The 26,689-nt window shown below is 43.4% G+C and overlaps 1 protein-coding gene across 2 annotated transcripts in view; it reads right to left on the reverse strand.

Moving 5' to 3' along the window:
* Positions 1 to 16,878, reverse strand: part of LOC135196248 (soluble calcium-activated nucleotidase 1-like) — a 188,735-nt gene extending 171,857 nt beyond the window's left edge. Inside the window, exon 1 of one of the 2 annotated variants that reach the window (XM_064222933.1) lies at positions 16,263 to 16,878. The gene's annotated coding sequence lies outside the window, so the exon portion shown is untranslated. The remainder of the gene's footprint in view (positions 1 to 16,262) is intronic. The other variant, XM_064222932.1, reaches the window with a different exon arrangement.
* Between the last annotated feature and the right edge of the window lie 9,811 nt (positions 16,879 to 26,689).

Consider the following 26,689-nt stretch of genomic DNA (forward strand, 5'->3'; position numbering starts at 1 on the left):
GGCTGAAACTTATCAGCAAACAAGTCTTTCAGGAGGCAGGTCAATGTCTTATAATCCGAAGATGAAGACGCAGCAGGTTCTTCTTCATCAGCAAGATGCGAGTCACCCGAGGACTCTCCTTCCTCCACGGGAACAGCAGAAGGGTCCTTAACAGACCGCGAAGTAATTAAACCCCGAGGCCCTGCTCGTAAAAGGGGGCCTCTATCTGAAGGAGGGTTCGAAGAAGGAGGTCGGGTATGTGTCAAAGCCAACTCCGAAGCTTTACTCAGTTCTTGTAAAGGAGCATCCTGCGGGACGTCCTGACGAGCGTCTTGATGTGCAGAGCGTCGAGCGTCTTGAAAGGCGTCCTCGCAAGCGTCCCGCTGAGGACATGCAGAGCGTCGATTGCCAGCGTCCTGAAGAGCGTCCTGGTGTGCATCTCGACGAGCGTCCTGAAAAGCGTCCTGACAGGACGCAGCAGCCACAGAGGCGTCCTGATGAGCAGCCGGAGAAGCGTCCTGATGAGCAGCCCGCCGAGCGTCACGATGAAAAGGGCGCGATGCGTTATTGCAAGTCAGGCGATAGTTGCCACTACGATCCTCATGGCTCATCGAGCCATGACGTTCATTTACACTTCTAGATACTCCGCACTCCTTATGAGGAGGTAAACAGGCTCTAGAAGTCGACGAAGCCACGGGGGGCGACGAATGAGGAGAGGGAGAGGGAGACTGCCTGGTTCTCTTGACAGGCAGCCTTGAATTCTTACTACGGCAACGGGGGTTCTGCCTCTCTCTTGGAGAAATAAGACGCCAACTGTTGCTGCATTGCTACGAGATATCCCTAGATGGAGAGGATTCATGATCAGGAGAAGGACTGATCCTGTGAGAAGATGATGGGCGAGGGGACGCCCTCTTCCTTCTCTCAGGAACAATCTTAGAGCGACTGGGGCGCTCAATTACGTCCTCTTCCGATGACGTCCTGGTCCTCTTCTGCGGAGGAACGTCCTCGAAGCATTCGGGAGACGAGTGGAACACAGGTCGAGAAGGAGGACGTGAAGCGTCCTCCTCTCTAAAATGATATTGTTATGATACAATAAAGTTTCATACATACTTACCTGGCAGATATATACAATTGAAGACCCACCCAGCCTCCCCGCAGGAGACAGGTGGAAGAGAGAATCTGATTAGCAAACGGGAATAGTTCCTAGTCCTGCTACCCAGAGCAGGGCGGTAGATCACCTGACCTACCTGTAGCGAGTGCCGCGAAATTTGAATTTCTGTCGGGGACGACGGAGTCGATAGCTATGTATATATCTGCCAGGTAAGTATGTATGAAACTTTATTGTATCATAACAATATCATTTTCATACATTCAACTTACCTGTCAGATATATACATAGCTGATTGACACCCTTTGGTGGAGGGCAAGAGACAGCTAACTAAGTGACTAGACAGGTAAATAACATATGTTGTAGGTATAAATAAACCTTAGTTCCTACCTTATTAGATGGAAGACTTCGTGGCTACTGCCCAGGAGTCTGCTTCATCTCAAGAGCCTTAGCGAGATAGTGATCTGTGGCCAAGAGTTCTTGCCGGTCTGTCGATGGGGTCTTATCCACTTACTCGGCAGAGCCTAACTGGCGTTTGTCAAGGGGTGCTAATCCGCTTATATGACAACACGCCTTCTTTAAGGAGCACACAACCGATCCCGATCACCCGATCCTAACCCGTGTTAGTTCTAAGATTGCCAAGAGTCATCCCCAAACTCTTAGCAAACAACCACAAACTCGAAACTCATACATACAAAAATAAAAAATTTTGTACCCCTCTAATAGTCAGCTGTCACTCGATTTCCTAATGAAGCGAAGTGAAGGCCGCTAGTGCGACATCTGACACTCCCATGCACAGGAAACACGAGAACACATCCGACAAGAGGGTTACGTATACAATTTAAGGATCGGTGCTCTCTCCTTTACCCAGAACCATCTGTGCTGACACAAACGGACCTAAAGAAAAACATTTCTCATACGTTACTCGCACATCTTTTAAATAATGAGATGCAAATACTGAGTGCATCTCCAATAGGTTGCGTCCAAAATATTTTTCAGTGACATATTTCTCTGGAACGCAATTGATGTCGCGATTGCCCTTACCTCATGAGCTCTTACTCTTAATAGATTAAAAAGAGTCATCTGGGCAGTTCTTATGAGCCTCGGTAATTACACTTCTAACAAAGAAGGCCTAAAAAACATTTTAGACATAGGTCTCTTGGGGTCTTTTACCGAGCACCAAAGACCATGTTGTGAGCCTCCCAACCGCTTCTTCCTGTCCAGATAGAATTTCAGTGCTCTAACTGGACAAAGTGATCTTTCTATTTCTCTGCTACTAGGCTAGTAAGTCCTTTTACCTCGAAACTCCTAGGCCAGGGATTCGAAGGGTTCTCGTTTTTGGCAAGAAAAAGAGTCTGGAATGAAACAAATCGCAGAATCTTCTTTGAAACCAACTCGTGACTCAACGTGCAACTCGCTGACCCTTTTTAGCCGTAGCCAGAGATAGAAGAAATATACACTTTCTAGTGATATCACGGAATGAAGCCGTATGAGGTGGTTCGAACTTTTCCGAGGATAGAAATTTAGACCACATCTAAGTTCCAGCTCGGAATCCTAGGCTCTACTGATTGGACGTTTCAAAAGAGCGGATGAGGTCGTGCAAATCTTTCTTATTCGTCAAGTCTAAGCCTCTGTTTTCTAAAGACTGACGAAAGCATACTTCTGTATCATTTAATTGTTGGACAGAGAGATGTGACTTTTCCCTCAGGAAAAGAAGGAAATCCGCAATTTCGGTTACAGAGGTATTGGAAGAGGACAGCTTCTTCGACCTGCACCAGTTTCTGAAAACTTCCCACTTCTATTGGTTAAACACTCTCCTAGTAGATGATCTGCGGGCTTCCTAGCAATTGCGCATTGTCCGCCTTGCGAAAAAAGAAAAACCCTCTCGCTCTGACCAATCTTTCGATAGTCGAAAGGCAGTCAGAGCAAGAGCGGGTAGATTTTGATGGTACCTCTCGAAGTGGGGTTGTTGAGCAGATCTATCCTGTTTGGAAGAGATCTGGGGAAGTCCACTGTCCACTCCATCACCTCCGTGACCAAATTCGGGATGGCAATATGGGGCTATCAGAGTCATTCTGGTTCCCTTCGATGCCACAAACTTCTGACTACTTCCCCCAGAATCTTGAATGGGGGAAAAGCGTACACCGTCTAGCCCTGACAGTCCAGGAGAAAGGCGTCTATGGCATAGGCCCTTGGATCCTCTACCAGGGCGCAAAATGTGTCTATCCTTTTGGAGAGAAACGTGGCGAATAGCATCATACTCTGGGTTTGGTTTCCCCCAAAGATACCAAAGGGTTCTGACAGACTTTCCGTCGTGGAGGGTCCATTCTGTAGGAAGGACCTGGAACCTCCTGCTCAGTCTGTCCGCTCTCACGTTCCTCTCCCCTTGCACAAATCTCGTTAGAAGGACCACATTCCTTTGATTTGCCCACATCAGCAGATCTCTTGCCAGTTCGTATAGGGCAAAAGAGTGAGTTCCTCCTTGCTTCTTGACATAAGCCAGAGCGGTCGTATTGTCGGAGTTTATCTGAATTACTTTGTCTCTGACTATCTGCTCGAAGCTCCTTAACGCCGAGGTGAATCGCAAAGAGCTCCTTGCAATTTATGTGCCATGACACCTGCTCTTCCGACCAGGTGCCTGACACTTCTTCGGACCCTAGAGTCGCACCCCAACCTGTCTCCGAGCGTCTGAGAACAATGTCAGGTTTGGGTTCCGAACTTCTAAGGATACTCCTCTGTTTTCTTCCAAGGGGTCAACCACCACCTTAACTGTTGTTTTACTTCTAATGAGATCGGAAAGTGTCCGAGAGCTGTCCTGTCTTCCAACTCCAACTGCTTCTCAGGAAGTACTGAAGCGGACGGAGATGCAGTCTTCCTAGAGGAAAGAACTGTTCGAGCGAGGAAAGGGTCCCCCAGAAGGCTCAACCATTCCCTCGCTGAAGTACGCTCTTTCTCTAAGAAGTTCAATACTGTGGCACAGCCTTTCCTTACTCTCTCTGAGAAGGAAATACTCGAAAACCCCGAGAATCCATCTGAATCCCCAGATAGACTACGTTCTGGCTGGGGACCATCTGGGATTTCTCGAGGTTCAACGATTAATCCTAATGTCTTCGTCAAATCCAGGATTGTTGACAGGTCCTCCAGACACTGCTTTTGAGACCCTGGGCCCTGATGAGCCAGTCGTCCATGGTATAGGGAGACGTTTTATCCCTTTTCATGTGAAGGTGTTTTGACACATTTTTCATTAAGTCTGTGAAGACTTGGGGAGCCGTAGAAAGGCCGAAACACAGGGCCCTGAACTGCTAGATCCTTCCCTCGAACATGAAACGAAGGTACTTCCTCGACGAATGGTGAATCGGGACGTGGAAATATGCGTCTTGAAGATCTAGAGACGCCATCCAATCTCCTTGACGGAGAGCTGCAAGTACTGAGGCAGACGTTTCCATGCTGAACTTCTGTTGTTGTACGAATTTGTTCAGCGAAAACTTACATCCAGTACTGGTCTCCATCCCCCGAGGCTTTCGCTACGAGAAACAAGCGATTGTAAAACCCCGGGGAGCTTTGATCCAGTACCAGCTCTATTGCTCTTTTGGTCCCACATCTGCTCCACCATTTGACGGAAGAGTATCCATCAGAACAGGGTCCTTGTATCTGGCTGACAGTTCCCTCGGTGACGTTGTCAACGGTGGGGGGTCTGTCCTTGAATGGGATATAATAACCCTTCTTGATTACTGACATTGACCAAGGATCGGATCCTATGTCTTCCCATGCTCCCGCAAAGAATTGTAACCTGGCTCCTACAGGTGTCCTGGAGGAAAGATTTCTCATTTTCCCTTCTTAAAGGGACGGAAGGCAGATATTCCCTTTTTTTGTTCAGTTGATTTCCTTCTGACGATGGATCTAGCCTGACGCCTCCTCGAAAGGGCTGTTGTTGTTGAATTGGCTTAGATGCTTTCTTTTCCTCACTAGCCACAGGTCTATTCTTCCTTGAGGATTGCGAGCGAGCCGGGCCCTTAGAAGATCCCGAAGGAGTCTTCTTAGGGGGGGAGGAGGCAGCCTTCTTCTTCTTCGGCTGTTTAGCCTTAGAAGTCGAAGGGGAAGGAGAGGCAGCAGACGACGAAGAAGACGACGAAGACGACGACGACACCTTCCTCCTCTTCCTCTTCTTCTTCGCCAGGCTCCGCAGAACAGACGTTAGGTCTTCCATCCAGGAGGGAGCCGGGGCAGTTGCCGAAGCAACAGGGCCCGACTGCCACCTGTCCGGAAAGACCTGAGACTGTGACAGCACCACCAACAGCAGGAACAACAGGAACAGGTCCGGGAAGCAGCAGGAACGGCAGGAACATCTGAAAGGGAATGAACAAGCAGGCACCTGATCTGAAAGGGAATGAGCGGCAGGGACAGCAACAGGTACGGCAGGCCACGGCAGTACCACAGGAGAGCCAGGCGTCCTGTCGGCAGCTACCGTCATCCTCGGCACTGGCGGCAGGTCCAGGGGGGTACTCTTTGGGCAGCGGAAGTCCGGGGTCGGCAATACAAAGAACCCAGGTGGCGGTGGCACTGTCCTCTTTGGCACGGCAGGAATTGGTTTCTGATTGCAGCCGTGGGTGTTACCGACATGACATGTGTGTACACCAAGTGCGGTGGCATCTCATATGCTGGTGTAGAAATTGTAGTTGTTGTAGTGGTTACCGCACCATGAGTGACCACTGCCGACCCCGCCAACCGCTGAATCAACCCCTGTATGCTAGGCACTCCCTGCAGTCCCAGCGACTCCCACACCTGTCCCAGGTCGTCCTTCGCTGATGGCACACCTGCGGAAGCAACAGTCGGGTTAGTTAGAGGGCTGCCTCGCGCCTGGGGGAGAAGAACCCCACCCAGAGCGGACGGAAGACCCCGAGTACAACTGGACGTCCGGGTAGCGGGCGCCCTCCTCCACACTCGACGGATCGAGAGAGGAGAAGGACTCCGCTACCCCCCCCGCAGGGGAAGGCGCGAAACGTGGGGGCTGGCCGGGGGGCAGGAAAGAGGACGAAGTATCCGTTACCAAAGGAGTCACTGGACTTTCCGATGACTTCTTGGGCGGCCTAAGTCTCTTCCTGCCCTCGTACAGCACCCAATGCGCCTCGGACCAATGCATACAAGTCACACATGGCTCGTTGCGGGAGCACTCTCGCCCCCGACAACGAGTACAAACCTCGTGTGGATCCACATCCACAAATGATCTGAATCCGCCACATCTACGCCCCTCCAGCCCGGGACACACTCTACGGGCGACTGGGGGGCGCGGCGAAATCTCCATTTCTTCCTCACTCATCATAAATGAACAAAAGAAATGCAAAGTACTTACAAAAACTCTCAATCACACTAGGAAAAGAGGGCATATACTCAAAACTCAAAGCAAACGACAAAGCGGGCAGAGCGATGACGAGCACGTCCTATCCACACATGGCCGAAAGCAAAAGTGGTTTGTTTACCTCCCAGTCGCGCGGCGCGCGACGATCGGACAAGCAGTTAACTACCGTTCTCCCCTTGTTCGAAGCTTACGACCGTTCCAGCTGCCGCTAGCTACTTCCTATTGTTAAAGGACCGAGGGTTTGTATTACGTATCGGAACAAACTGTTTCGCAACCAGATCTTGACGAGATCGTTGCATTTGGCAAGTCCATGGGGCTGGTCGTCGACGAGGACAACATCAATGACCTTCTCGAGGAGCACCAAGAGGGGCTTACGACGGATGACCTGAAGGAGTTGGAGGCCATGCAACATAACGTCGTTCAAGAAGAGTTCTCTAGCAGCGGCGAGGAGGAGGAGGACGACCCTATGACAATGGCAGAAATTAAGGATGCTCTAGCTGCTTTACATAAGGTGCAATCATTTGTAGAAAAGACACACCCCAAAAAGGCTTACACAGGTCGTATGCTTGCGCAGTTCGATGACATTTGCCAGAGTCGTTTCAGGAACATTGTGAAAAGTAGGCAGAAGCAATCTTCCTTGGATAGTTATTTTTCAAAGAGGCCTTTAGTAGGAGTAAACAAACAGGAAAATCCAAGTGATACGAAAAAACAAAGTTGAAAGTGGTGAAGAAATTGAAATTTTGTAAAAAAAAAAAACGTAAAGTATAAAAAAGTAAAAAAATAAATAAATAAAAAAAACTTAATATAACAATTTGTCGGAAATTGTATTTTTCCTAACTATACAAACCTGAGGTCCTTTAACAATAGGAAGGTACTTGGCGGCAGCTGAACCGGTCATAAGCTTCGAACAAGGGGGTTCGGTAGTTAACTACTTGTCCGGCAGTTGGCGGTCAGCTCGACTGCGAGGAGAGGAGTCACTTTGCTTTAGGCCCAGGAAATGCAGAGTGAGGGGTGGCATGAGGTGGACTATATGTAAAAGACCTCAGGTTTGTATGGTTAGGAAAAATACAATTTCCGACAAATTGTTATTTGTTCCGATACATATACAAACCCTCGGTCCTTTAACAATAGGAAGAATCACTTCTTGGTGGGTGGAATCTGAGTCTTATGAACAGACGGGTGTTCGTCCTACCTTGGATTCCCTCCCTGGTCATAAGAGCAGAGGGAGGGATCAGTGATCAGACTTCTGGACCAGATTTATAAGAGGGAGGCAAGCGTACCTCGTATAAATAACAAAAGGCAAGAACTAGTTCCTACTTCAAGAGCCAAAATGAAGTCATGGGTTTGTCTCTTGTTGGCTTCCACTCCCCCCCTTGTCGGGGAGTGGTGGATAAACACTCCTATCCCTACTGAAAGGGATAGAATGGAGCTCGGTTGTGTAGCTTACCTGCATCGGCCTCCTGTTCAGCGTAGTGACGACCGCAGCCCTCTGCCCACAGGCAGAGGAGAAGAACGAAGGAGGAAGAGAAGCCAGTCACACTCTTTCACTCGTCCATTCATGCAGTCACACGATGCGATGCTGTTCTGTCCGCTTGGGTGCTGGGTAGACTACACAACTTGTTGAGCAGCCACCACGGGTCCCAAGGAAAGTGTCGGTCCCAAGGAAAGTGTCCAAGGACCTGTGGGTGATATCCCGCAGGTAGAATGAAGTGAAGGTGGTCTGGTTGGCCCAAACCCCTGCCTTCAGAACCTGCACCAGGGGGAAGTTCTTGCGGAACGCAAGGGTTGGACCAATACCTCTGACTTCATGGGCTCTCGGACGAAGGGTATGGGTATCGTCACTACCAGCTGTCCCGTACGCCCTCCTGATCACCTTACGCAGCCAGAAAGAAAGTGTTCTTGGAAACTTCTTTCTTGGTAACCCCGGTGCTAAAGAAGAGGTGTCGGCACTCAGGCCTGAGGTGCCGAGTTCTCTTCAGATAGCGCTGTAGCGCCCTCACAGGACAAAGCAGCATCTCATCTACATCATTATCGGTGAAATCCTTCAGGGAGGGGATCGTGAAGGACTCGAACCGGTCATCAAGGACCAAAGGATTCTGAGTCTTCGCTACGAAGTTCGGGACGAAATCGAGCGTCACGGATTCCTATCCCCTGGAATGCTTGACATCGAAGGAAAGACCATGAAGTTCCCCTACTCTCTTCGCCGATGCCAGGGCCAGCAAGAAGAGGGTCTTGAGGGTCAGATCCCTGTCTGACGACTCTCGGAGTGGCTCGAAGGGTCTGCGAATCAAACTCCTAATTACAAGAGTCACATCCCACCCCGGAGGCCTGAATCCCCTAGGTGGGCAAGACCTCTCGAAGATCTTCATCAGGAGGGAGATCTTGAAAGAAGAGGAGCAGGAGGGAGATCTTGAAAGAAGAGGAGATGTCCACACCTCGCAGTTTAAGGACTAGGACCAGGGTGGCTCTGTATCCTTTAACTGCAGAGACGGAGAGGAGCTTCTCTCGGCGAAGGAAGAGTGGCTCTGAGAGGAGAGAGACCCCGTCCACGACACCACCCACAGAAGACGGACCACTTCCCCTGGTAGACAGCTGCAGAGGACTGTCCGAGGTATCCAGCCATCTCTGTTGCTGCGCTGCAAGAAAAGCCTCTCGCTCGCAAGAGATGGTGGATAACAGCCAGCCGTGAAGACAAAGGGACTCGACGGACCGGTGGTACCGTTCTACGTGTGGTTGGCACAGGAGGTTGTGCCAGGGGGGAACCTCTCTCGGTGCTTCGGCAAGCAGAGCCAGCAGGTCCGGGTACCAAACAGCCCCGAGGTTGTTTGGGCGCCACCAGGATCATCCGAAGGTTCGCGGTGCAGCGCGGTGATCAGCACTGAACATGCTGTTTCCATCGTGAACCTAGTCTGGCAAACGAATCGGTTCAAGGGAGAGAGATCTATCACCGGGCGCCAGCCCCACGAGGACTTCTCCACAGCACGTTTGCTCAGCATGGCTTCTACTTCCTGGCGAAGCGTCACGTCCTTAGTCGAGCCAGGAATGTAGGTTTGCAGATGGACTAGGTTGGAGGTGAGGGGTGGCCGAGACTCGAAGGGTAGTAGATATCCCTCCCGAAGGACGTTTACTATTTAGGTCTCCACACTGTAGCGCTGCCATGTTGCCCAATGGCTCACCAGGCACCCCCCCACTTCTGGCAGCAGGTGAGGGGGAACGCCGTCCCAAGCGTTTCCCTCCTCTCTTCGACTTCTTCCCAGATCCTCCTCGAGAGAAGGACTGGGAGGAGGGCTGGTTGCAGTCACTCCTCACAGCAGAAGTCGAAGGCAGTGTCTTTCTTCTCGGCTTCGACGAGGCGACCGTCTTGGCCGCAGAGTAAGCGCTAGCTAAGCTCTTGGGCTTAGCCGCAGACATCCGAGGTTGCCCAGCCACCTTGGAGACTGCCTGGTGGACAAGACGGTCACTGTTGTCAGTGCGCCGCTGTTCCACCGCAGCGTCCACCATCTCTCTGGGGAGGAGAAAGGAGGAACTCCGCACCGGTCCGTTGCAAAGACCCAGAGCCGCCTCACGCCAAGCCACCCTGGTCACTCAGATGAGAACAGCGTCTCTAAGCCGGAGAACCAGGTTGGCCCACAGGTTAGCCGTCTGGTGGGCCAGGTAGGCAATGGCCCTACCCCCAGACTGGCACAGTCTCACAAAAGCCGGGTCCCCTTCAGGAGAGATGTTCCCCAAGGAGGCCGCGGCTTTCGACACTGTGAGGGACCACAGGCTGATCCAGGAGACTGCTTGGAATGCTGCCATTGCGGTAGATTCCAAGGCAAGTGCCTCTTGCTGCGAGCTGACAGGAGCTGCGGCAGACACACCCACAGAGTTAGCCTAGCTAGCTCCGGGTTAACCTGTTTGGGCAGCAGAGGGTCCTCTGAAGGCACGTAGAAGTGCCTTTGTCGCGGTAGAGGTGGAGGAAGGAGCTTGGCAGACCTACTGGACCGAAGCGAACCCTCCTGTCCGGAGACGAGAGCGTCCACTGGGCTCAGCACGCTGTCAGCCAAGGATGATCGTGGCAGACCCACCGTCATCCTGGGTTCCTTCTTAGCTCCCGCGAACGACCTCTGGATCTAAGGAGTGACTGCATCCTGTGGAGACGGACCGTCAAGCCCGTCCAGCGAGAATACTTCCCGAGACCCTCCTCCTTCCACAGGAGGAACCATGACAGACTCCTACTGGTCTCCTCCTGCCACTTGCGCGTACGATATGGTTGGTCCGAGGACCGTGCCAAGTTCGTAGGGCGTCATGGCGGGATCGCCTCGCTCTTCCCGGTGAAGCCCAAGGAAGTTGAAAGGATCGGAGAGGCAGACCTGACACTCCCCCCATGCCCACCGGCAGAACCAGTGTGCTGAGGGGGCTGCAGGCAATCACCAACCCGCGGTGGTGATCGGGCTGCAGGCCTGGTTGAGCGGCTGGACCGAGAACAGTGGCGACAGTCTCAAGCGTCAGAAGAGTTGCTGCTGGTCCCCCTCTCCGCCCGGTCCCAGTAGGAGCGGCGGTCAGGGGACCTGCAGAGTCTGCTGTTGCGTTGGGAGCGAAGCCTGTCCTCATGGCGCGTCACACCGCTTGGACCAGCCGAGGCTGGTTCAGGCGACCGAGGAGACCGCTTCCTCGCCTCAGCCCGCGAGCGGTCTGGGACCGTCGCGTCTACCCTGGGTACCAGCGTATCACCGCGAGAGCAATCGCTGGTCTGGTGAGAGTCGCCTGAGCGACCCCCGCCAGTCTTACTCTGGCGCCAGGTGAGGAGGCACCGGTGTTAGCTGGCACTCCTCCGGTCCCCGTCTTCTTCCTTACGGAAGAAGAGACGGGCCCCGTCCCCGAAGGAACAGGAGGACCGGCGGAAGTCCCAACCGGTGGGACGGACCCTTAGAAGTCTCAGCGCGAGCCTTCTTAGGGGGGGAGGAGGCAATCTTCTTCTTCAGCTGTGGGGCCTTAGAAGTTGAAGGGGAAGCGGCGGCAGACGACTATGACGAAGAAGACAATGAAGACGAAGACGACACCTTCCTCCTCCTCTTCTTCTTCTTCGTCAGCTTCCTCAGCACCACCGTCAGGTCTTCCATCCAAGACGGAGCCAGGGCAGTTGCCGAAGCAACAGAGCCCGACTGCACCTGTCAGGAAGGACCTGTGGTGGGAGCAGCAACACCACGGGCAGGAAAGACGGCGGCAGGAACTGGTACCAGGACTGGAGCGGCAGCATACTCAGGAACAGGAGGTGGGGCAGGAACCGGCAGCATCCTCTGCACAGGAGGCAGGTCCAGAGAGAGCTCTTGGGACACCGGAAGTCCGGGGCTGTAGTAGGAGCGGCAAACCCAGGTGGCAGCGTCACAGCGGGCATCGAAACCTCCGGCAGCGGTGACTGCACAGCAGCTGTCAGGGTCACTGTGGCTTCGTGCTGAGTGTACACCAGGTGCAGCAGAGCAGCATAGCCCAGCGTGGACACCGTCGTGGTAGTTGTGGTGGTCAGCCTGTGTGTTACTGGCATGACCCCTCTCGCCAGGTGACTCAGCAGCCCCTGGACCGTCGGTGTCCCTTGCAGCCCCAGCAAGTACCAGGCCCGTCCGAGATCGTCCCCCGTGCCAAGCAGGTCTGAGGAAGGAAAAGTCGGATGAGTTAGTGGGGGGGTCTTCCCTCGCCCGGGGGGACAGTTCCCACCCCGAGCGAACGGAGGACCCCGAGTACAACTGAATGTCATGGTATCTCGCCCCACCCCCCTCCATGCTCGACTGATCGAGAGAGGAGGAGGAGTGAGAAACCTCCCCCAAAGGGGAAGGAGCTATACGAGGGAGCTGAGATGGAGGGAGAAAAGAGGAAGACATGTCCGTGACCAAGGGCGTAGCCAGAGAACCCTCCGACGACTCCTTGGCCGGCTTGCCCGGCTTCTTCCTCCCCCCATAGCGCTCCCACTGCTCCTCCAACCAAAAAATAAAAGTATCACATGTCTCGGTGTGAGAGCATTCTCGCCCTCTACACCGAGTACAAAAATCATGAGGATCAACCTCTACAGATGATCGGAAGCCCCCACACTTATGGCCCTCCGCACCAGGCCACAATCTGCGGCTGATGGGGGGGCGAGGGGGTCTCTCCGGCTCTCGTGATTCCATTTCCATTACAATGAAGCACTGTATGAATATAAAAACACACACGTACTTACTTATATCCTTTGCACTAGCACACAGTAAAAGGAAAAGCAAAAAAGTCTTCACGCAGTGAAGCAAACCAAGCATACAACAGAAGCGGGCAAAGAGGAAAGCAACGCGTCCATCCACCAAAGCGGCCGAAAGCAAAGTGACTCCTCTCCTCCCAGTCGAGCTGACCGCCAACTGCCGGACAAGTAGTTAACTACCGAACCCCTTGTTCGAAGCTTACGACCGGTTCAGCTGCCGCTAAGTACCTTCCTATTGTTAAAGGATGGAGGGTTTGTATACGTATCGGAACAATTAAAGTTTTTTGTAAAGTTAAGTGTTAACGTTTTCTGCCATTTGTTAATGTGTTTCGTAAAGTTTAGTGTTAATGTTTCCTGTCATTTTTTAATGTGTTTCATAAAGTTAAGTGTTCATGTTTTCTGCCATTTGTCCTCCTCCTCTGTCGCCACTTTCGGAGATCGCCTCACTGGACAGTTAAGGTTCCAGATTATACTACGTATGTACGTACATTATTTCTTGTACCATGTACACTAATACACTACCAACCCTTATCACGGTGGACAGGTCTTATTCACTCGATATTTAAATGGTGAAACAAGAATACAATTACAACTCTAAGCATACCATTCAAAAGATTGAAGTTTCATCAACATAATGTGATATATGAAAGCCCCATACGAACTAAAATAAGCATGTGACGCTCTTCGTAAAATATGTTTTCAAGGCAGTTTTGAAATCCAATTTGGCGGCTACCGTGGGATGTACAGGTTCTGATCAGTGATGACAAGTCATCTTTCCCAGCCTTCCCAGCAATCATTTGAACAATGTTAGCATGTGTGTATGTAACGTTTATTGATCTTACTCAAGATTGCAGTTGTAATCAGCACAATAAAACAACATTTTGTTGCCTATATTACTGAAAGTATGAAACCTTTTATTCCCGGGGTCATGGTTTGAACTGAATTCATTCTTACCTTGTAATCGGTGGTTTTTATCCTTACTGCCATCACAACTGAAACTCCACAGTGCTTATTTGATTGTTATTATTCACATTTTGGTCTCAATTCACTCCACATTGCACTTTAAACACGTTGCTGTTCCTGGTTCCTAAGCGCACGCGCCACAAACACAGTTATGAACAGCAGACGACGAAACGGCAAAGTTTTATTCCCTAAATTGTTTACTTTTCTCGTTATTTAGTTCAAATTTACTTTTTTATTTAAAAATTTTAATTTAATTCATGTATATTATCCCTTTTTTGCAACAAAATTTACCCCGAAAAATTACAGATACGTATTCCTAAAGTAGATACAATCAAATGTTTCTAACGTTTTCGTACATCTGGCTGCCGAAAACCATAGAGGAACGACTACGGATAAGTGGATTATAGAAATTTTTTTTTTTTTGCTTTTTTGTTTTTGCTAGCACTTTTCATTGATTTCAGTCTATATTAGTATTTTGAATTTCTTTAATAACCGTATGCCAGAAATAAATTAATGTTTGCATGCTAAGAATGGCAAAATCATCATTACCACATTAGTGGAGGCTTCACACATACGCCGATTCATTATTATAAACTGTTTCCATGAATTCTAGTTGTCATAGTAATGCAATAATGATAAAATTGCTTTAATATTTATGTATATATACTTCCAATACATAGCCTAATTTCACCAATTTCAACATTTTGTGTGTAGTCTTATACCCAGTTTGGAGGGTCAACACATACTGAATGGCAACAGAGAGAGAGAGAGAGAGAGAAAGGAAGGCGAAGGAACGAAGAAGGAAAGGGGTGGCGGTGGAGGAGGGGAGAGGGTAGGTGGAGCTTTATACGCGTGTTCGTGTCCATTTCTGCATAATGGAGTTTTTGTCTTGGTACAAGGTCAAGTGTCGTTATTCTTTACAATTAGTGATTCACGATACCCTTATAAATTACAGCACTGGGTGTAATGCACTATAGCAAAATCTCGTTCTGATATGAGTGTTCGTTACAGAAATAGGTATTGCCCAAAAACGTGCTTGCACTGTCTCTGAAACCCATAGTAGGTATGCTGCTTAGTTGTCAATCAAGTTTTTTGTAATCAAGTATTTTTTACAAGCTAGCTATTGAATAAATTTGTATTTTTCTCAATCAAAACATATGCCCCTCAATGCTAACTTTCCTATTTTAACGACTTTCTGGTCATTGCAAATTCGGCCCCATAATTTCTTATGGTGCGAAAACATAGGCCCAGGGACCGAAAACGATTGCGTCATACTACGGCGATAATCCGGCAGTAAAACATCTTCATATATCCAAAAAGTAAATAAAGATATATACTATGCGCATTACGATTATACCAATTACATGAAGAGCTGATAATCTGCATGAATAACTGGTGAACTGTTCTGCAAGAAAGTTGAGTAAAGCAATTATTTACAATAGGTATGAAAGTCAAGATGTCATGACGTCATAATACAGGACTTGAAAGAATGTTCTAATTCCAAAAAATAATTACTGAAATTTGAGTCAGAATCGAGTTACTTTTTCAATAACGAATATTTTCAAATTAATCATCATAAATATGTAAAATATTGATGTTTTACTATTTATTTAAAAAATTATCGAAGTGCACTCTTCGTCGTCGTCTTCTACCAAAACAGTTGTTTACTCGGTGAGGGAAAGTTTTCCGATTGTCGTGATGAAAGTGCCCCAGCGTCTGTGGGTACAAGTGGTGTGCGGATTTATCACAGGAAATGGTTAGTTTATTGACACAAGCGACTCAGTAAACATTGAGATGGCGTCAATCTTCTAAATATTTTGAGTTGTAAGTAAAAATGTTGAACGCGTTTTGGTGAGATTTGCACTACCTACGTTTGAGACCGTTTTCAGTACCCTCTGTTTAAATCTTGAAATTTGGCCTTAATTTCTAACTTTGGAGAAAATACTTACTTCGAAAGGAGAGTAGAGGTCTTTAGCTCCGTTTCTCACCAACAACAAGTCGCGACTGATGCCCATCTCCGGTGTCAGGACGCGTTATAATGTACTTTTTCGGAGGGTGGCAAGCGTTGATTGTAGGTGGCCTGTTTGGCCTGCCGTGGTGATTTACCCTAGTTGAGGTCTCGAGCTGTTGCTTTTCACCTCCAACGACTCGTGACTGGTGCCCATCTCTGGTGTCAGGATGTGTTAAAGTACTTTTTCAGAGGGTGGATCTACACGCGGTCAAAACTGGATCAGCTAGTCCAGTCGGTTGTTCCCCCTATGTTTTGGAAATTTATATTTTTTACTGCAGACAAGAAACAAAGCTCTTATTAAGATTTACCAAAAGATCTTAGCTACAGCACATACTAGGTAATTTATATTTGTGCTATGCCTACAGTACATGATTAGCCTAGCCTATAGCCTTGGTTGGGTTTATAGCCTAGGTAAGTGACCATTAGTACCACTTTGCCGAGAACTACTACCTTAGTAGTAGTACTAAGCTATAGCTACTACTGCATACCAATGTGCAAGTCTATCAATACGTTGGCAATCTAGCTAAATAAAAGCTCACGTTAATATCAATAAGTACAAGCTACTATGTAGCCTATTATAATTTTCCAGGCCATAGGCTAGGCTATGCTAAAGTACAGGAACAAAACTAATTTGGCCTACCCTAAGCGCCGCAAACATAATCATGACATGGCTGGCTGGAGTCTAAGGAGATAACGGCCATACGTAAAATGCACACGAGGTCGAATTACGCTAATCCTATTACCAGCCACCGAAGTTCTCTTTAAACTGACACCCAAAATTCTCGTTATGACAAAAAGATAAGTGATCTTCAATGCGATAGGACACACGACTACGAGAAACCTGGAGTACCTGCTCCCCTTGTAACTTGGTGACGTATGAACACGAGTCAAGATCCAGGGAAGAGACAATGATATACGAATTGACTTATGATAACGGCCAATGACGCTGCTCTACATTCATGTAATGTATATCTACTGCATTAGCTTATGCAATATGTGTTACTTGACCGTATTACAAACAATGGCTTACGAGTCCTGGTTGCCTTCACACACTGAAATATTACTTTTACAATATCAGGGGTGTTATATAATAATTAGAGCTAAACGACAACACCTTTCTGTTGTTAACTATAAATTAATTTATAGCAGTTTAAATGATCATCAATGACGTTAATATAGGAGTACAAAACTTATTATTCAATTTTCCTGCTAGAACTGGATGTTACTCCTACGAAGCGCTTTAGCACCGCAGCGCCAACAACTAAACAGAATGGACGTGGCAAGTTTGATAATTTTGTACGGGAGAACAAATCAACGTTTCCACCAGTTGTCACGAAGAAACAAAACCGCTTGGATACACCCAGTAAAGTTATGACATTATGAAATCGTGTTATTTTCATTACCAAAATTATCTCATATCGTACAACAGCACATTCACAAATAAAAGAATGACTAACTTCAACCAACGTCACTAGTTTCGCGATGTCAAGTGATGAATTGATCCGTACTAATCATTATACCGTGAAAAGTTACCAACTGACAATTTGACAAATTGAACTATGAAGGTCATTGGCATAAAACTTCCAAATGGCTTTGACATTTCTATTCTTTATAGAAGTTTTTTCTTTAATTTATTATCGCTAATCACAATGATGTGACTTCCAACATCACCCTTTGTCACATTCTTTATTATTTAATAAAATTGTATCTTTCGTTTAGGACTTAATTTACTACAAGGTTAATTTTTTCTTAATCAAAAATTAATTGATACCGATCATTCTTCACGATTCACCTCATTTATATTGTTATTATCTGGTTACATTTATCAGAGCTTCATAATGAGCCATTACGACATTTGAAACTTGTTTGTCCAATTTTGTAACACTACACTTATCCCAGTTAAAAGGCAAGCGCTCATCAATTACTTAACTGATAATTACAAGCAGTAGGCCAAAACCTATGTGGACCAGTCAGAATTATTTTGTGTGAAAGCAGCGGGACTCGGCACAGTTCACAAAACTACTGGCAATGTGAGACAAATATTCACTGACAGCTGTGGAGATGACCAGGATGTGCCATATGTAATGGGCAATTAAGGAAACACATTTTGCTGTTCATGTCTGGTCAGTTCCAACTCAGAATATCGGAAATTGATTGGGTCTGTGATATTCTCTGTAAAAAGAAAAAAAATCAGCAATGGCCATCGTTTATATTAAGAACAAGTGTCTTTTCGTTCTTAAAAGCATTGATTAACATGTAGGTAATGGAACTTTTTTCTTTTTTTAACAAAGTTAGTTACAGCATAGCTACATGATGCTTATGCAGGCTACAAGTACTGGTTTTATGGTTGTATAGGGTTTATGCGTATAATTTTCTTTCTAGCACGGGAATAACATAATATAAAATGTAGACAAGGTACATGGCAGGCATCGTTTCTTATTTATTTTAATTCAACATCAATCATTTTCTCAACAAAAATTAACATGAAGGTAATTATTAAAAGCAGATAGACCGCTCATGGCAACCTGTTTGTCCCACATTATTAAGTAATATATATCTTAGTTTTACCAGATCACTGAGCTGAATACCAGATCTCCTAGGGCTAGCACGAAGGATTAGATATTTTTACGCGGCTAAGACCAATTGGTTACTTAGCAACGGTACCTCCAGCTTATTGTGGAATCCGAACCACATCGAGAAATTAATTTCTATAGGTCAGACCAGGAATACAATATGATGATTATTTTCATCAAGGATTTCCAACCCTGAAGCATAAAACATCTGCAACCATTCTAAAATATGTAAAACGGCTATTAAAAATTAAAACTTAGAGTATTATTAGCCATAGTAACAACCAAACTTGTTTATTTATACTTGAAACACAAGATTATACTGCTAGTTTCTGAATTAAACACAGGCCTGCTCTAACCCAGTTGTTTTTGCCTTGATCTCTCTCTCTCTCTCTCTCTTTCCTTCCCCTTGCTTTGTTGCCATTTCCAGTACTGTTCTGTTCTTTGTACCAGTAGGTTAGTTCGTTTTCACTCGTGTTTATATGTTATTTCAGTTAAACTTTTGTAAGTTGCATATGCATTTTAACGTTTTACTTGTCTTTTTGTATTGTGCAATATGTATATACTGTGACTTTTAACTCACCTTTATTTTATTTTATGTTAAACTTTACAACAGGTGTGTTTCTTCTTCTTTTTAGAAATCCAAAATGTAAATACGATTTACGAAATGTCGGAATAAACTGTTGATACCATGGACTTTTTTGCCTCACCATCTTACCCATCACACACACACACACACACACACACACACACACACACACACACATATGTATATATATATATATATATATATATAATTATATATATATATATATTATAAATTTATTTATGTCTATGTATATTATATAAATATATATATATATTATATATCTATATATATGTATATATATATATATATATATATATATATATATATATATATATATACGTATATATATATTATATATACGTACACACATCAGAGAATAAATGCTTCATACACCTGCAAGGAGGCTCATCAGCAGGGTGTCCAACCTCCATACACAAACTGTACTATTCAATACGATTTTGCATATAAAATAGAGCTTCCTGGATATAACGCCGTTCCATTGAGCACTTCAGAATTACATGTTTTTCTCCATATCACCCTTCCACTTTCTTTCCACATGACCAATGTATCTCAGAACATTCTGATCGCTCTTTTCACCTAAACTTACGTTTATACCACATCTACGAGTATTTTTTGTCCAGTATATTGTGCACTCTAACAGTTTCAACATTTTCTTCTTCGTTGGCATTCAACATTTGTTCTTCATTTTTACGCATACATGTGTATGTGTGTGTGCTTGTGTGTGAGCAAATATGCTTTTCCTGCATCTTAAACACCAATGCATGCTCATTTTGCATATGCCATGCCAATGTTGGTAATATATATATATATATATATATATATATATATATATTTATATATATATATATATATATATATATCTATATATATATATATATATATAATATATATCATAAAGGTATAAGCCACGAAGGAAAGTGTGAAACCCTGGAGTAGCTACAAGATCTTTCGACTCAACGTCCTTTACTTAGCAGACTGACTGACATACATGAGAAACTGAGAGGACAAGGAAGGGTCGTATAAGTGACAGATAGGAACTATAAGGAGATTAGTGCCTAGAATCCAACACACCTGGAGAATTAGTAACCTTCCCAAACGACCATAAACATGCAATTTAAGAGGTTTACAAAAAGATTAAGACCAACTGCTCAGACACAGGGACAAGACTATTAAATGATACTGCCAGGCGGCAACTGACCACATTCAAACCTTTGGTAAACAAAAACATTTTCACAAACATATTAAACATATATATACAAAGAAAGTATCTATGAGGCAACTAATGTATATATATATATATATATATATATCTATATATATATATATATATATATATATATATATATATTATATATATAATATATATATAAACATTACCAACATTGGCATGGCATATGCAAAATGAGCATGTGTTGGTGTTTAAACATGTTACAAATACCAGGGTCTAAATGAAACAGGCCACGACTGATATCAAAATTACATAGAGAAGTAAGTTGTATAATGGCAGATTCTAAAAGATTTCGTGATAAGACATCTTCTGATCTTGCAATTACTGAACTACCAATCCAATTTATCCGGTGGTTATTTCCACTGAAATGAAAGAATATTGCACTAGATGTTTGCCCAATTTTGACAGAATATTTATGCTGTTTTATTCTTACTTCTAAGCCCTTGCTAGATTGCCCGAGATAGTTCATACATGGAATGTTATGTATTATGTTGTTGCTTTCCCTGCGGCCAGTTTTTATTAACATTCCTTTAAGTGTGTTATTATAGGAAAAATCGAGGTTGACCTTAAAAGATTTCATTTAACAATGATTTTATGGTTTCAAAACCGTTAAAATAAGGCAAGCTGAGAATGTTCTTAGAAGTTTCTTTTTCCGTGTTACTTACACTATACAACTTTTTGTGGGTTAATTGTAGCAAATATCTAATATATGTGAAGGATAGCATAAATCTTTCCCTATTTTTCTTATGTATTCAATTTCTTGATCCAAATATTGGGGACTGACAATGCGAAATGCTCGTAAAATCATAGATGAAAAAATGGATATTTTGATATTAAGATGGTGGCCTGAATAGAAATGAACATAAGTTGTTGTTGGTTGGTTTCCTATAAATACTGAATTTACATTGAAATGGTTCCCTATATATCAGAACATCCAAGAAAGGGAGGCAAATTGTCTTTTTCCAGTTCCAGAGTAAATTTAATCAATGGTACCTGGTTATTTAATTTGGAGAGTAAATCATTTACATCAATACCAGCAGGCAAAACAGCTAAACTATCATCAACAATTATCTATACCACTTTAAAGGAATATAAATGATATTAGGTAAATAGCGTTTTTCAAAGAATTCCATGTACAAGTTTGAGAGGAGTGGTGATAAAGGGTTGCCCATTGCCATACCAAATATTTGTTGATAAAATTCACTATTGAATATAAACTTACAATCACAAATGCACAACCTTTTGCGTGAAATAATTAACTTACAGGTAGCGGTAATTCATGCTAAGTTAGTTCATTACTAAGATACTCTAAAATAGAGTCTATAAGACTTTAGTAAAAAGAGAACATACATCAAAACTAATGAATGTATCTATCGGTGGGGTAAAAAGTAATTTTGCTTAATTTATCAACTAAATCTAGAGAATTATATACATGAGAATCTGAGATAGTTCCAACTAACGGGGACAAGAGCTTAGTGATATATTTCGAAAGTTTATATGAAATGGAGCCAACAGTACTGATAATAGGCCGCATAGGGTAATTTTCTTTGTGCGTTTTGACTAATCCGTACAGGTAAGGTAGCGAAGGAAATTTAACTGACAATTTGCCTAGTCTGCTAAGTAAAGGACGTTGAGTCGAAAGATCTTGTAGCTACTCCAGTGTTTCACTTTCCTTCGTGGCTTATACCTTTATTCATGCATTTATCACGTTCCAAACTTCCGTGATTCAGTTACACACACACATATATATATCATAGGTTTATTTTAGTGTAAGAGCTGTGGGCTGTCGTCTCTCGGTAGCTTTGATCCTACGAGGCCGCCTCGACATTTGCCCTCATCCAGAGAGCATGCAATCTCTGTTAGAGCTCAGAGAATAAAGGCATGCAACTCCACATACACACATGCATGTATATATATATATATATATATATATATATATATATCTATATAGTATAAAACTATTAAGGTACTTAAAGGTATTGGCGTATGATTTAGAAAGACAATAACTTTCATGAACACACGTATTTATGTTCTATTTTGTCGTAAAAGAAGGCAGTCCTGTGTCGATGAAGTGAGTGTTAATCATTTTTCCAAATATACATACGAAGCTAATGTGAGACATTCTGCATTTTCTTCATAGATTCTTGTTGCTCCGTTTCATCCTAAATTCATCTGTTTGCGGTACCTATTTGTTAAGCCGCAAAATTACATAAAAAGATCAGAATGACCTATGAAATGACCTCCCTTATTTAGCAAACATGAATTCTTACCTGTCATGAAAGATTTTCCTTACAATAAATAATATGTACTATAGTAGATTCACATCATCCGTGCATCTGATGCCTAGGTCAGTCCCTTACGACGCTCCTGATTGGGTGTTGATAAGCCAATCATAGGGCTGAAAACTATCAGTCTCCCTCGAGAGTTCACATAGGCAGGATGTATGTTCCACTACTCCTGATGGATACTTTTGAAAGACGTATCCCTCAGGAGAGGTGGAACATACATCCTGCCTGTGTGAACTCACCCGAGGGAGACGGAAGATTTCCAGCCCTGTGATTGGCTTATCAACAGCCAATCAGGAACGTCGTAAAGGTGATGTGAATCTACTATAGCCGTCTCTTGGTCTGGATAAGATATTCCATGCAAACAAAATTAGCAAGATATTTTAAACATGAGGTTTGCGTTCAGACCGATACTTTTTAAAATGACTGCACTTCAAGTGAGAATTCGAATATCTTTCATGTATGAAAATGCACTTAACAAGTAGGTCTTTTGGTAATAAAAGCAGGAAAAAATTAAAGGTAAAAAAGAAAAAAATTGGGTAAAATAGAAATTCAGTCTGTATTTAGATGAAGTCTTTGTTCCGTTGGTTTTCATCAAAACTGGAAATATTTGGACGCTCACTAAAATGAGTAAGAATTTACATAAAAATGTAATCAAGTGTAATGGGCCAAGTTTTTCTGTTATCCTTTATGAGAGAAGCGACCTTACTTGGGGAGAAGGGGCCATATCTCACTGCTGAAAAAAAAAGAAGTTTAAAAAAGAATGTGCAAATTTTGTGTATTTCTGAACGCCACACGCCAAAGCAAATAGATGCTTTTATATGAATGTGTTTTGGTCCAGTACGTAATGTTTACGGCACCCCGAAAAAATTAATATTTTCATCTCCACAAAAACGAAACCATTGCTTAAACAAGGTATCTCGTCAAAATAAAAAAAAAACAGAATTCATATATATGAGCAGTAAATGGGTCTCCTGTTTTTTCCTGGTAATGCTACCTATACTCGTATACGATAAATAAACGCATTAAGAGAATATATATATATATATATATATATATATATATATATATATATATATATATATATATATATACACATATATATATATATAAATTCACAATAATGTGATTATAACATTTTTAAGTAATAAAAGTCCACACTTACGTAAGCTGTGTATTAAAAACATTACAAAACGGGAGCTTTCATCTACTTGAACAGTAGACCTCATCAGCCGCACTGACTTTTTCCTTTTTAAAACTACAAATACATAAAGTCACGAAGGACAGAAAAGACGCTGGAACCGTCTCAAAGGGAGCAAACAGCAAAAACAAACTCTCTTAGTCATGTAATTCCACCGTTAATCTGTTGTCTGTCCAAAAGACGAGCCGCTCGTCGTGGTTGAACAGACAGATGAAGCAGTTAACCACGACGATCGGGTCGTCTTTAGGCCTGACAACAGATTAACAATGGAATTACATTATAAAAAAAATACACACACACACACACACACACCCACACACACACACACATATATATATATATATATATATATATATATATATATCTATATATGTATGTATACACACACACACACACACACACACACACATATATATATATATATATATATATATATATATACTATATATATATATATAATGTTTTTAATACGTAGCTTACATAAGTGTGGATTTTTATTACTTATATATATATATATATATATATATATATTATATATATATATATATGTGTGTGTGTGTGTGTATATATTATATATATATATATATATATATATATATATATATATATGTATGTATATATATATATATATATATATATATGTATAATGTCATATATACGAAAGCACAAAACCTGATCAAATGTTCATTACACAATAGTTTATTACAACACAAAAATCAAATGTCGGTACAACGCCTGGGACGTTAATTTAGTGATTGCTAGATTAATCACCTGCGAGGGTGCATGCAGACATTATGATTTACGTAGGAATTATAATGCTTTCCTTCAGCAACAAATTGGCACGACGTCCTTCGAACAAAGCAGGAAGGGAGATTAATGCGAAGGGTAAGATTCTTAATTGGACTCAATAAAAGTCTCTTTTAAACGAGGTATTTGCTACAACTGTATATAGTACTGTGTCACCTGTCAAGAAATTTGTAAAAAAGAAACTTACATTTATTTATTTATATATATATATATATGTAAAAGAAAACTAGAAAACTCTTGAGGTGGCTTTGTCTGCCCCTCCGCACTTTTTCTGTCCGCCCCCAGATCTTGAAAGCTACTGAGGCTAGAAAACTGCAAATTAATAGGTTGATCATCCACCATCCAATCATCAAACATACCAAATTGCAGCCCTCTAGCCTCAGTAGTGTTCATTTTATTTAAAGTTAAAGTCAGTCATGATCGTGCGTCTGGCATCGCTATAGGTGCCAACAATACAGGCCACCACCGGACCGTGGCTGAACGTTTCATGAACCAGAGTTGAGATGTTGTTGTTGTTTAAGATTAAGCTGGGTTTATGCCAGCACGGGCTCTTGCTCAAGAGCATCCCGTAGCAGAGTTGAGAGTTTCATGGGCCACGGTTGAGAGTTTCATGGACTGAGGCTGAGAGTTTCATGCAGCATTATACGCTGTACGGAAAACTCAGTTTTCCGGCGCATATTTTACTTGTTTTTATCCCGTTTCCTCTTCGCTTTACCTTACAGTTTTAAGCAAAGAATTTTTCTTAATGAATTTAGCTTAAGACTAAGAGCTTTAACGCACGATTTCTATGCCTTTTTTTCCCACCTAAACGAAGATTTTACAAAAAACGTTAGGTGAAAGGTAACTTTCCAATTTCTAAATGAAAGCTGTACTGGCACCCAAATCTAGAATATTCAGTTGGCTACAAAAAAAAAAAAAAAAAAAAAAAAGGAAAATCTGAAAGATAGCTAGAGTAAATGACAGAGACTATCATTTCAACTATCTTTTGTTTATCCATAAATCAGTTACAAGAGAGAGGTATTAGTAATTAATCCTTCACATCATGGGCACAAAATATGAACGAGAACGTTTGTGACCATTCGCGTTGTTTCTAGTATGAAATGTAGACGCATTTTGATGATGTTTACATGAAGTATGTCGGCGAATAAGCCCTCTGATATGAAACTGTGTAGTTGAGCGACTGTTCTTTGAAAGGCTTACATCTTACATTCGTTTAGGTTTTATACAGGATACCACTATTGCGTGTATCACTGACTTCCGGAAACATTTCTCCTTCGTATCTATGGTTCTAAGAAGTCAGGATATTTAAAGGTATCCGATTCTTCCTTCTGACATTTCACTTCCTACTTTCATTATTTAAGTGCTATCACATTAATTCTCTTTTCCATACAGTTATATGTAAGAATGTATACATGCAATTAAGATATGCACACGAATTTATAAGTATATGTATCAGTTTTCAAGAAATATTTAATCCTTCTTTAGAGATACAGTGAGATTCTTGGTCGCGATTTAAAAAATTGCTAGTTTATTCACCCCGAAAAAATGCTGAATAGTGTAGGGCGTGAAGTTAGTGGAAATTATCATGGCAAGCAGAAGCAACGGGAGAAGAGTTAGGAGCGGCAAGAAATCGGGAACAAGAGAAGAAAATGAAATCTACTGATCAGTTTGTAAAACATAAAACATGAGACGAGAATGGTGAGAAATATGGCAAAAAAGTGGGACACAACGGTTAACAAAGGTTATGAAGCGTCTTCGCTTTCAGTGGCTGATCTGTGGATGCTGGGAGGAGATTATGATAGTTTTCTTCTTCTTCTTCTTCTTAATCAAGTCTGTGTGAGTGATTGTTGAAACGTTACTGAGTTAGACGTATCTGGAGAAAAATGGAAAAACCTCGGGTGGGAGAGAAAGATCGGCCTGTAGATTTTGTAACGTCATTTTCTTTCCTGTTACTATTTTTTTTTTTACTAAAATCTTTTAATACGTTTTTATTTTTGAAACAAAGACCTTTATTGTTATACGGCCATTCAGATTTTGTTCGATGGCATATCAAAATACATTACACGATTTTCCAGATGTCGGTTCAAGCCTCAGGCAATGGGAAATATAACACTCAAGGATTTGGTAGTTACTCATTCAATGAATGATGTGGTAATGAGTCACTCAAGCCCTGATAAACGACGAATGTTGAACTTACAGTTGAAGCCAATGAATGGTAAAAAGCATTACATGCCGCCTAAATTTGCAACAAACCTCAAGGTTAGTGCGCAAGCGCAAAAGTTAACAGGTGGCTTAATTAAAGGTCGACAAAATCCAGTTCATTTCATAATTCCTGCGCTAAGTCTAGTCGCCTTTACTTCTCTGAT

This window comes from Macrobrachium nipponense, chromosome 17, assembly GCF_015104395.2.
Source record: "Macrobrachium nipponense isolate FS-2020 chromosome 17, ASM1510439v2, whole genome shotgun sequence".
Lineage (NCBI taxonomy): Eukaryota > Metazoa > Arthropoda > Malacostraca > Decapoda > Palaemonidae > Macrobrachium > Macrobrachium nipponense.